The sequence below is a fragment of the Schistocerca nitens genome, chromosome 7 (genome assembly GCF_023898315.1).
Source record: "Schistocerca nitens isolate TAMUIC-IGC-003100 chromosome 7, iqSchNite1.1, whole genome shotgun sequence".
NCBI lineage: Eukaryota > Metazoa > Arthropoda > Insecta > Orthoptera > Acrididae > Schistocerca > Schistocerca nitens.
The window spans coordinates 189664866-189678380 of record NC_064620.1 but is presented as its reverse complement, the minus strand read 5'-3'; the positions used below and the strand labels follow the sequence as shown (position 1 = coordinate 189678380).

The window sequence follows — 13515 nt, the reverse complement described above, 5'->3', positions numbered from 1 at the left end:
TGTGGATATCGCCTCATTGTATTTGTATTGCGTGATGTAGTGTCGACTAGAAAAGAAAGGAGAGAATTATACTCATGCCTGTCACATAACGTTCCCCTCTGGGTCTCTACCACGAAGCTGCCAGGCCTGACAGCCTCGTTAACCGTTCTTTTGTGAATAGCACTATATAAGCACTATATAAGAACTGCACGCCGGCACGCCCTCTCCCCTTGCGAAGCAAATTTAAGTAAAGCGAATTTTCTGTGTGACCACAGTAAGGACTGATGTGCATGCCACTAACGTGAGCGTCTCAGCTGTAGCTAAGGACAGCTGGGCAGTGAGCTGAGTGAATTAGGCATAACTTTGTAACCGGTGCCCACCTCACAAGGGACTGGCAAGGCTCACACGTGTCTCGAATCCCGACTCAGTCCTTCGCAGTCTTTCTGAAGCACGTTCCCCTCAGTCTAGCTCCACAGAACCTACACTGTGCACTGAATAATTAAAAGTAAGCGAAGCGATTTTCTTCAGTGCCTGTATTGGCCGCTTAGACGGTTTGGGAAAAATTGCGGAAGCGTTATACGCTGTATAAATCGCGAGAAAACGCCCCGATAAAAGCATCCACGTTTAATGTCAGTTTAAAAACACGAAGCACAGTTCTTAGGCTGGAAAAATTCTCTCAGTAATTTAAATGTGGACGATTATAAGACTGAGTTACTGTCTTCAGTAAGGAAGTAAGTCAATGTGAAAAAGTTAGAGTGAAAGTTTGTCATTTTCCTGGACACATCCTTCGCGAAGACAATTTTCTTACTTTCCATACGCCACATGCTACAGTCTTTTGTATGTCCATCCTTTTAGCAGGAGGCATCTGGGACGACAAGTAAATAAAAACACCTACAGCCGGCCTTACGATGTTATTTTATTTTGTCGCTACCAGTTTCAACGTTTCAGTACGTCATCTTTAGGCTGTTTTTGATGCGATGCAGATTGATATGATCCCTATGCATACCACATCTGTTGTCAGCATTACTGGATACGCAGATAATGTGTCAGCACTTGGCAGTTGATGGTTGCAGTGCTGACACATTATCTGCGTATCCAGTAATGCTGACAACAGATGTAGTATGCATGGGGATCCTATCAACCTGTATCGCATCAAAAACAGCCTGAAGATGCGCTGAGGCATTGAAACTGGTAGCGACAAAATAAAATAAAATCATAAAAACGGCTGTAGGTGTTTTTATTTACTTGTCACATGTTACAGCTGTTGTTGTTGTTGCTGCTGCTGTTGTTGTGGTTGTCGTGGTCTTAATAATTACTGCAACTTACATCCTTCTGAACTTGCTTACTGTATTCATCTCTACAAGTTTCACCCCCGCACATCCCTCCAACACTGAACTGCAGATCCCTTGATGTTTCATAATCTGTTACCAACCGATCCCTTCTTCTAGTCAGTTTGTGTCACAAATTTCTTTTCTCTCCAGTTCTGTTCAGTACCTTCCCATTAGTTATGTGATCACCCCAACTAATCCCCAGCATTCTTCTGTACCAGCACATTTCAAAAGCTTCTATTCTCTTTCTTGTTTAAACTGTTTATCAACCATGTTTCACTTTAATACATAACTACACTTCATACAAATACTTTCAGAAAAGACTTTCTAACACTTAAATCTGTATTCGATGTTAGCAAATTACTCTTCTTTTTTCCATTGCAGGTCTACATTTTATATCCTCTCTGTTTCTGCCATCATCTGTTATTTTTCTTTCCAAATAACAGAACTCATCTACTAATTTAAGTGTCTCGTTTCCTAATCTAATTCCATCAGCACCAGGTAATAACCTGATTTAATTTGACTAAGATCCGTTACCCTTGTTTTGCTTTTGTTGATGTTCGTCTTATACCCTCCTTTCAAGGCTCTGTCCAGTCCGTTCAACAGCCCTTCCAAGTCCTTTGCTGTTTCTGACAGAATTACTGTGTCATCAGAAAACTCAAAGTTTTTGTTTCTTACCCCTGAACTTTAAGTCGTACTAAATTATTTTTGTTTGCTTTACAGATTGCGCATTGTAACTATTGAATAACATCGGTGACAGTCTACAGTCCTGTCACATTCCCTCCTCAACCACTTTTTCCCTTTCATGCCCTTCGATTCTTCACAAGTGCTGTCTGCTTTCTGTACAGGTTGCAAATGGCCTTTCGTTCGCTGTATTTTACCACTGCTACCTACAGAATCTCAAAGAGAGTATTCCATTCAACTTTGTCAAAAGCTTTCACTAAGTCACAAATGGTATACACGTTGATCTGCCTTTCGTTAACCTATCTTGTAAGATAAATCGTAGGGACAGTATTGCCAAGCGTGTTCCTATATTTCGCCAAAACCCAAACTGATGTTTCCCGAGGTAGGCTTCTACGAGTTTTTCATTCTTCTGAAAGAACTCGTGTTAGTTTTTTTCTTTCAATCGTTACTTGTTGAACTGATAGTTCGGTACTATTCATACTTCTCAGCATCTGCTTTCTTTGGAATTGAAATTATTTAACACTGCATACATGGAACCAGGTGACTATGTTAGTGTAAGCAAGTTTTTTATTTTGCATTGTTTCACAAATTTCATTATTAGACTACGATCTAGGTTTCGGGTTCTAGGCCCATTTTCTAGTACACAACTAATGCAGAAAATGGGAACCAAGCAAAGATAAACACGCGAAGCTCTTAATGTACCGACTCTTGACTTAAGCTATAAAAATTACCGCTGTTGGCAAAACATACATATTTTACAAAATTCGTTATGACAGCATTTACAATAATTATGAATAAACATACACTGAAGTAGAGTTGTGTTCACAAGAATGGGAATTTGTGTCACTATCTACTCATGAATGAAGGCACCAAGGTTCGTCTATTTATAAATGCAGAGGTGCACACATCTTTTTCTTAATTTCTAAAATTTCTAACTGGGGAGCTTTTCACCCTTTCTGCCTATTACGTATTTCTGGTTCTTGTCTATACAATGTTCAGCAAAGGATGAATCTCCGTCGTTTATGGTGTTCTCTGAGCCTAATAGAGATTGACCTCTCAGTCTCTCCAGTACAGCAGGGCGGACATTCTAGGCAGATTATCTTATAAATCTCGCTTTTCTTTATGGTTTTACCTGTTGAACCGAAAATAGATCTACCTAAAATCTGTGAGACATAGAAAAATACAGAGACATCCTTTAAAATATTTCTTATTCTATTTGTAATGCTACCTATAGAAAGTAAACTACACCACTACCTCTTCAGTCTACCTACGTTGTTCTCTGGTGCAATTGGGATCTAGCTTGCTTCTTCAGTTTTTTAATGAGAATTTTGTCATTAATGTTGATTTAAAAGTAATTATTTATGGCCATTGTTTTATTGTATTGAGTTCCTGGTCATAGTGTTCTTGGGACATGGTTTAAGGCTTTTTTTTTTTAGCACACTATACGCCAGTAACTGAAACATGTATCCCACCAACGGAACTTTGCTACCAAACCTCGCAGGCGCACCCAACAAGAAGAAGAATCATGCTTATAGCATATGTTTGGAAAAATGTATCATTATTAGACTGGCATTTAAAAATGGCAGCGTGCAACGAAAATGAATCGTGCTAAACTAAATTTAGATATTAAAACGTGACTGAAGCAGAAAAGTGTGACGTTCATAGGTAACTTCATGATGTAGTCGTCTGTGCTACCGGAACTGTAAACTGTAATTGAAACGAAAATTTAGCAAATGTAGGCGATAAGATCCAAAGAGATTTATCCGCAGCCGGTTTCAAAATTTGTAAAAAAGCCACAGAACAATATTTTTGCAAACTTTTATCACTCTTAAAGCCGAATTTGCTTCCGATTTAAGATATGCAAGAAGGAAGAGTTGCCAGTCATTTCTTGGAATTCTGCATGTTTTTCTCCTGCATACTGTTACCAAGCGGTGTTGCGAAACTGCATAGAAGCCATTTCAGAAATGGAGGCCTGACTCTTTCGCTCGTTTCAATCTCCATCCCTCTGCCTCCTCCAGATAGCGTGCATTACAATGTTAATATTTGACAAGATTTTCTATCTAACTCATCTAAGAGCTATTCTAATTCCGGTTGTGACAGCAGTATTATTTTTGTGGCTTGGATCGGAGAAAGACGTAGTTGTGTGTTTGTATGAGAGTGTGTGTGTGTGTGTGTGTGTGTGTGTGTGTGTGTGTGTGTGTGTGCTTGTGTGTGTGTGTGTTGTATCGGAGGAAGACGTAGTTTTGTGTGTGTGTGGGTGTTTGTTTGTTGTATCGGAGGAAGACGTAGTTTTGTGTGTGTGTGTGGGTGTTTGTTTGTATTTGTGTATTCGCGCATTTTGCTCTCTGTACCGCTTTTGCATCTAATTATACCACTATTTCATTTATTTCAGAACCATATTTTTTTATTTCTGATGTGACATTTTGGTAACGAAGTTTTTCATGCAGAAAATTGAGAGTACTCATATTACTCCCCGAAATTGTTTTCTATCTTTGTTTTATATTTATATGTATATGATTTCCCCTGTGAATATTTTTTACAACTTGTAATACTTTCTATTTCCGGCGAGTGACCTGCTATACCCACCTGCCTTGAAAAAATTTTAGTGACCATATAGCAGTTTCAGTATTCTTTGCTTTTTTACATAGGCCTTCATAGCACTATTTTATTTTCTTTATATGTATTCGACCTCCAAACGTCGTTTGTGCAGGTTGCCTTTCTAGGAACGTAGCACATGTGCCTATCGAATAAAAACTAGGATTGAGACAACGCCCTTTGATGATCTCCAGTCAATAATGTACCCAGAACATTTCAAAAATATGTGATTTATTCAAAACGTTGAAAATAATAATGCATCCAAATCTATTAAGTATGTTGTTCTATACGTTTCCATTCAAAAACAAATTGTTTAACTGCTGAAGAAAACCCATAATAGCCGGCCGCGGTGGTCTCGCGGTTCTAGGCGCGCAGTCCGGAACCGTGCGACTGCTACGGTCGCAGGTTCGAATCCTGCCTCGGGCATGGATGTGTGTGATGTCCTTAGGTTAGTTAGGTTTAAGTAGTTCTAAGTTCTAGGGGACTGATGACCACAGCAGTTGAGTCCCATAGTGCTCAGAGCCATTTGAACCATTTTTGAAACCCATAATATTGAAGCAGTAGATTAAATGTACATAATTTTACAGCAAGTCGAAGTTACTGTTATATTATTGTACAATGTTAACGCTCAGTTGTGATGTGAAAGCGAAGTATTGCATGCGTCAATAAAAAAAAATAAACGGGCATTCTAATACTGTTTTCAAACGTATTTTTGCCAACACTGACTGGTCGTTCCAATGTATTTCTCGTGTCTCTTGATAATACTTCTGGGAGGCCAGAGATTCTCTACTTAATACCCTTGTGGCAGTGTGCGAACTTTCACGTGTCTGTAACGTAACAATAAAATTAGGATTACAGTTCAGGATAATCTATTTGAAATCTAACTATATGTGCCGTTTTTCTGTTTGACTTTTTTGTCAATGATTCATTAAGGAACGCAACAATTTCGTTATGTTTCATTAAAAATTTTAATTGAATTTTCTGCCAAATAATGAAAATTTTGCGAATGAGTTGTTTTGTCATTGACTCCCATGATACTTGAGGTTCCACAATTATAGATGCTCATAATAGCTACATAGCACTTCCAATCTCATGGTGCTACATTGGCACGATCGATTTGCACTGGGGACTTATTATCAGTATTTTTTGTAAGGCATAGTGAGTTTTCATCGACCGTGTCTGTTTATGAAATATGAAAAGATATTTCAGAAACAGGTACTAGTCACAAAATTTGTTGACTACTTAAATTATTTAATGAAGCAACATGTTTCGAGACATAAAACTCATTCTCAGGCTAGAATGGCAATTAAAAAAGTTTGACAAACGTACACATCGATATTAGAGTTGTTCTGTACAGGTTTGCAAGTGCTGTGGTCATGTTAAGAAAGAGATGGATAACCTAATATGGAGAAATATTTACTTCTGTTCAGTAAAGAATTTTTAAATAAGCACTCGGTTTGTTCATATGAAATAGCTATCTTCTTGTGGTACGTTCTGTTACATCCACTGCTAGGGCTCCTTGAAGCTTGTTGACCACTGCTAATAAACTTGTAACAGATACTTAAAACACGGCATCATAATCAACTGTACTACAGAGCAGAAACAAGATGGCGATCAAAACAAGGTCCAAGATTTAGGTAGTCAGTAAAATCTGTGACTGATAGCGGTCTATGAAAAATCTTTTCAGATCAGTCTTTTTGCCAGTAAAACCACCTAGCTAACTTCGTATACTTTAATTTATATCGACGTTTCAGCTACTACCATCATCAGATCAAAATTTAGAACTCGTAGGAGAACGTTCAGTGTCGGCGGAAATAAACGCTGTGACTATATTACCAGAGTTTATTGCAACGGAAAATGAACTTTGTGTCACGGGTTCTGAGTTTTGATCTGATGATGGCAGTAGCTGAAACATTTTCTGCGTGTAATAAAGTACAGATGTATTGACATAACACGTAGCCTAGTTGAGGAAATACATGAATCAAACTTGTATTCATTCTTTTTTACTATCGCAGCCAGTTTCAGTAAAATACAAACATCTTAAGGTTAATGGGCGACCCGAGTAAGACTTAGAAAAGAAGACTAATATTACTTAAATATCATTATATGTATTGGCATGGAATTCAAGTGAACTATACATTGATCATCATGGCATCTTTATCAGTAGATGTACTAACACAGAATAAGCAGTATCCCATTAAATAGCTATTGAAGACTGATCGTGAAGTAGCGAGCGTGTGCCCAAAACAGGTACCAAAGATGACTTGTTTTAGAAGTCTGACATGCAGAGATGATAGCACTCGACACGGTCGATCTGAATAAATTCTCTGACAATACAAGTACAAGATAACAACTTAATAAGTAACAGTTGCACGGCAAGTCATTATTAAACAATTTTAAGACTTATATATTGCAATTTATCGTATAACTGTTCCACTGTAAGTAACTATTAGACAATTTTAATTATTATATATTAAGTAGTCATCTTACATTTGTACTGTTAAAGAATATGTGCAGATTGACTAAGTACAGTACTCTGGTACATCTCTGTACGGTTGGCTTCAGTGAGTAATCATCTTTGGTGTCTGTTTTGGAGTATACGCTCGCTACACCACCATCAGTTTTCAATTGCTGTTTAATGGGTTACTGCTTATTCTGTGTTATAACATCTACTGTTACGCTAAAGATGCACCATGATGATGAACGTATAGTTCACATGAATTTCCATGTTAACATGTGTAATGACATTTAAGTAATTAGTATTAGTCTTCTTTCGTGAGTATTACTCTGGGTTGACCATTAACTTTACGATGAATTTGTGCATGTATTTTGCCTGGGGTTGACTTTTTCTTTTCGTTGACACAGATACCGTGATGATGGTATTTTACCGAAACCGGTTGTCGTAATAAAACTTTGTGTTATGCATTTCCCCAAATATGTGACGGATGTCAAGTGAAAGAAATGTAAAAAAAAAGGTAGAACTAGTTTGTGTCTTGCTGTAGTTTTTGCATCTCCTGTCAGTACTTTGTACGTTGTTATATGCTTCCAAACCAACTGTTGTAGTGAGACACTAATTCTACAGAAATTTGTGAAAGCCAAGGCAGTTCATGGAACACTTTATGCAGTTTAGCCGTTAGAAGAAAACTGTTGTGCCCATAGAGCATCATTCAGTGGGACTAAGAAAGAGAAATACGAGTTTTGATGTTTGAATTCGAACACAGTCGTACATTTCTGTTTGCGTTGCGCTGGTGAAAAGTGGCACCAGCTCAAAGGGTTTCCAAATCTTTGAGATACTGAGATGGTATTCGGAAGAAAGCGTCACAGTTGGTGTCTCCCAGGCTATTTAAAATGCTATTAGAAAACGTGGCCACTGAAAATGGGAGCGTCCCGGACGTCGTGTCAGCTTGGGGAAGTAACCGACATGGAATGAGGGCGCTGTGTGGCTGTGGTTAGAGTGGGCGCAGGCTGCTCGGTACTCACGTCATGTCTCGGTGTCGGGTTGCTCCGCCGGCGGTCCACCCCCGGACTGACTCGCGCTGCCCAGCGCCCGGCCTTGGTCGGGGACCGCTCGTCGCTTCTTATCGAGGCGCCTCGCCTCGCCGACAGATAGCCCCTCGGCCGCCAGTTCAGCCAGAGGGCGACACGTGTTTCGTAAGCCGCATGCCGGGCTCTCTGGGCTGGACAACATGCAGTACGGTCCGGCCAGCGTGCACACCTGTTACCAGGACAGTCTCTGGGCATTAGAACATTGGTAAAAATCTTGCTGAACGTTCGCGACGGTATTAGCAAGCGAGGCTGTCCATAAATCCGTAAGGGTACGAGGGAGTGGAGATCTTCTCTGAACAGAAAGTTGCAAGGATCCCAGATGTGATCAATAATGTTCATGTCTGGGTAGTTTGGTGCCCAGCGGAAGTGTTTAAACTCAGAAGAGTGTTCCTGGAGCCACTTGTAATCCCTGACACAGTACTCGTTAAAGCCTGTGCTATAGTAAGTGAGAAAGGATTTTCGCATAGATAGCGACTGTGTGTACCTGAATGGTGGCAAATCAGACTTACATCCACTCTGTACTAACAATGATCCGTCAAGTAAGTTCGAAACGCAATCATACGTCAGGACGGATTAAAAGCAAACCAGAATATGCTACCAACGTGACAATAATACGGTCGCCAGCCTAATTAGGCATTAACTGAGTGTCTTCCCTGTACAAGTTAGTATACAGATTAGATTAGATTAGATTTACTTCATTCCAATAGATCCGTAGTGAGGAGGTCCTCCAGGATGTGGAACATGTCAGAAAAACAACAATACATGACAAATATTTACAACTAAAACAAATAAGCTAATGTACCATTCCACGGGTCCCAAGTGGAATGATTGTCATTTTTTAATGACCACAATATGAAAGAGTCATTTTACAATTATTAATGCACTGAATTTAAAATAAAAAAGTTTTTTGTTTATTTATAAGGTAATAAACATGCAATACAACTACTATAATACTTATTTACAATGAACACATTACTGCACTGAAATTGTGCAGAAGTTTTATATATATGCAAATCAGTTGGTTTTACTGAGAAATTCATCAATGGAGTAGAAGGAGTTGGCCACCAATAAATCCTTTAGGCTTCTATTAAACTGAATTTCATTGGTTGTTAAGCTTTTTATGGCTGCTGGCAAGTTATTGAAAATGTGTGTTCCTGAATAATGCACACCTTTTTGTAGAAGACTAAGTGACTTTAAATCCTTGTGAAGATTATTCTTATTTCTAGTATTGATTCCATGAACTGAGCTGTTGGTTTGAAAAAGTGATATATTTTTAATGACAAATTTCATTAAGGAGTAAATATATTGGGAAGCATTAGTTAGTATCCCTAGTTCCCTAAACAGGCTTCTGCAGGATGTTCTTGAGTTCACACCACGTATAACTCTTACTGCACGTTTTTGTGCCCGGAAAACTTTAGCTTGGCTTGATGAATTACCCCAAAAAATAATCCCATATGACATTATGGAATGAAAATAAGCATAGTATGCCAGCTTTTTCATTTTTATATCCCCTATGTCTGACAAAATTCGCATTGCAAACAGAGATTTGTGAAGACGATTCAGCAGTTCTGCAAAACAACAAGTTGTAACACTGCATAATATAGTAGAATTTTAGAACCAGAAAATCTATTGAACTGATAGTTTCATGTTCAGTACTGATATGGAAAATCATGAATACATAACACTACACTATAATGTTTACTACAAATCTTTATATTGTCTTTTAATCTGATTAAAATCGGGCATAGGTTACCCTAGAAATTGTACTTTCATGCCACACACAAAATGTCAAATTTGGTAAAGATAAAACACTGATAAATTTTGACTTTTATATTGACTTTAACTTTTGCTGGTCAAACCAATTTAGAACACTTCAGAATTCAAATGAATGAAGGGGGAACCCTGAAACTGATATGATCGCTGTATTTAAAAAAAAAAAAATGATTACTGAATTTATTATTCATTCAAGATTTCCAGTTACTACTCATTTCATCTTATTTACTACTCATTTAAATGCCTTTAAATCTATCTCGAAATAATAAACTTCATTACTATATCAATACTAAAGTTACCTTTCGACTTCGTTAGACATTCGGTATTCATTTACTGGTTCATTAACAAAACATTTCTTTAAACACCATTCTAATATAGCTAGTTCTGTAAATAATTTTTATTAACACAATTTTTAATTTTCATTTCGGGACACTCGGATTGCACAACGTTTGGAAAGGACCCTGTCTAGGTTAGTTGTAAGAATAATTAAATGATGGAAAAGTTCTGGTAAAACTTAGGTTATTATTGCACCAAACAAACACAGTTCACTCTCTGATCCATATGAATACGGTACTAAAAGTTTCAGTCTGCTATAGTTCAATTCTTTTATCTTGGCGGTTCGCGCATGCCCGCCCAGACGCGGGAGATTGCTGCGTTGCCAGTTGTACGCGCCAAGAGAAGCAGCGCCATAGTATAGTTCGCAAACTTACGTTTAGGGGGCTGAACGCAGTTTATGAGGTAAAGCCACCACGGCCGCATTAACCCTTTCGCTGCTACAGAGACGTGCTCCCCGCATTCCGCGATGGGCGCGATTTTGTCATCATTGCATTGCTCGCCTGTGCAGACACATGGTGTTTCGACTGCTTTGACACACTTTATCATTCGATTTCACAAAAACTATTTGGCCCAAAAATTTGATTTTTATACATCTTCTTGACTGATACCTTCCCCCCTCCCCCCCCCCATAAATGACTTAATTTTGTATCGATGTTCAACGCAGTTATTGTGCACCATTAGATGTAGTAAACCATTGCACGAAATTTTGAAGAGTTTGCAGAGGTAAAAGTGCATAGTGTATACTTTCCGTATGGTCGATTTTAGTTGCCACTAGAAATTTTAAAAAATTACATTCAAACGAATAAAATTCATGAAGTAAGACACTTCGATATTGTTTTGCTTAGCAGCCAAACACCTTACCCATTACGCTAATGCAGCACATCACTCAATGTATCTCCAGGATGACTTTAAAATATCACGCAAAATACCGACAAACACTGTTGGTATGATTACGAATTACTCACGTTTCGTCGAAGTACCATAGGAAATAAGCAATTACCGCTATTCTTTATTGCGAAAAAGCGGTTAGTGAGAATGATACACATTTCCTTGATATCGCCTGAATTAGGAGGCTTATTGCTTGTTTGGTTTAATTAATTAATAGAATATGAAATAATTGGTATAAAGAATGCTTTTTCCAAACTTTCTTTTATAGAAAGTTTGCTATCAAGACATTGCTTTTGTTCAATTACTTTATTTATGACTGGACGTTTGTAAAACTGAAGACACTCGTCCGTGCTCTGCACTGCAGTCGAGCTCTGGCAACGTCGTTCTCTGTTCATTGGCTGACTGTCTTTTGTGACGTCAGATGCGCAGAACGAACCTAAACTCGGCCGCCGTCATAAATGACGCGCACTTTAGTATCGAGCATAGCGTACACATACAACCACAGCTATGGCTCTTGACGTATCGGCACTTTAATTCGCAATACTTTTCCATTTAGTGCCTAAGGAATTTTGCCATGCTGTGTGGGCGTTGGAACGGCATACCCGAGGCTCAGTGAAGCTATGTTTTCCAGGAGAGCCTCCTCCCTCCAGAAGGTGTTGTACAAACCAGTGCTAAACTCCAACTACTACTGTGCCAGTTGTTCCGTGCAGTGCCCGCGCGCATTTTCCCGCGCTCGCCTGCCATCCACCTTTTACCGCTCCCTGACAGACCGGGTATTCACCCGAGGGTTTGCATTCTACATATCCTAACACGTTGCCTACGCATGGACCAGACGCATAGTTACAATTTTAAACATCTTACAACAGTTTCAACATTTGTTACATTTCAGTTCTATTACAATATTACTTGACATCTGACATAAACATTAATATTCACATTAAAACTTATTTACAGTTTTCTTAACATAATGGCATGAAACAAAAAGAAATGAAATCAGAACATCAGTTACACAAGTTTATCGTAAAATCAGATGAAAAGAATTACTTATATGTACAATAGTACAAAGTCGTTGTTGTTACACACTCTGTAGCAATTCTGGACGTGTGGTGTACCGCATTGTCCTGCTGGAATTGCCCAAGTCCGTCGGAATGCACAGTGGACACGAATGGATGCAGGTGGTCAAACAGGATCAGAGACGTATCTAGAGGTACGAGGGATCCGATATCACTCCAACTACACACACCCCACACCATTAGATAGCCTCCACCAGCTTGAACAGTCCGCTACTGACATGCAGGGTCCATGGATTCGTGAGGCAGTCTCCATACTCTTACACGTCCATCCGCTCGTTACAATTTGAAACGAGACTCGTCCGACCAGGCAACATGTTTCCAGTCATCAATAGTCCAATGTTGGTATTGACGGGCCCAGGCGAGACGTAAAGCTTTATTGTCGTGCGGTCGTCAAGGGTGCACGAGTGAGCCTTCGGCTCCGAAAGCCCATATCGATGATGTTTCGTTGAATGGTTCGCACGCTGACACTTGTTGATGGCCCAGCATTGAAATCTGCAGCAATTTGCAAAAGGGTTGCACTTCTGTCACGTTGAACGATTATCCTCAGTCGTCGTTGGATCCGTTCGTGCAGGATCTTTTCCCAGCCGCAGCGATGTCGGAGATTTTATGTTTTACCGAACTCCTGATATTTGCGGTACATTTGTGAAATGGTCGTACGGGAAAGTCCCCGCTTCATCGCTACCTCGGAGATGCTGTGTCCCATCACTCGTGCGCCGGCTATAGCTCCACATTCAAATTCATTTAAATCTTGATAACTGCCATTGTAGCAGCAGTAACCGATCTAACAACTGCGCCAGACACTTGTTATCTTATGTAGGCGTTGCCGATCGCAGCGCTGTATTCTGCCTGTTTACATATCTCTGTATTTGAATGTGCATGCCTGTACCAGTTGCCGGCCGGTGTGGCCGAGCGGTTCTAGGCGCTTCAGTCTGGAATCGCGCGACCGCTACCATCGCAGGTTCGAATCCTGCCTCGGGCATGGATGTGTGTGGTGTCCTTAGGTTAGTTAGTTTTAAGTAGCTCTAAGTTCTAGGGTACTGATGACCTCAGATGTTAAGTCCCATAGTGCTCAGAACCATGCCTGTACCAGTTACTTCAGTGTAATAACAATTCAAAATATTCAGCTATAAACTTTTAGTGTTTTAAATTTCATGAAAATATCATATTTGAAATAGTGACCTTTGGTGAATTTCCACCTTACTCAGATGATTCTGTCTCATAATAAACCCAGTAAAGCATAGTATGAATTCAGGTACCACTAGGACAGATATAAAAACATTTCAATTTACAAATGTTCCAAAATAATACATTAA

General features: G+C 39.3%; 1 protein-coding gene across 1 annotated transcript in view; it reads right to left on the bottom strand.

The window, feature by feature from the left end:
* Nucleotides 1-8195, bottom strand: part of LOC126194890 (mitochondrial basic amino acids transporter-like) — a 268011-nt gene extending 259816 nt beyond the window's left edge. Inside the window, exon 1 of the mRNA XM_049933239.1 lies at nucleotides 8067-8195. The gene's annotated coding sequence lies outside the window, so the exon portion shown is untranslated. The remainder of the gene's footprint in view (nucleotides 1-8066) is intronic.
* Between the last annotated feature and the right edge of the window lie 5320 nt (nucleotides 8196-13515).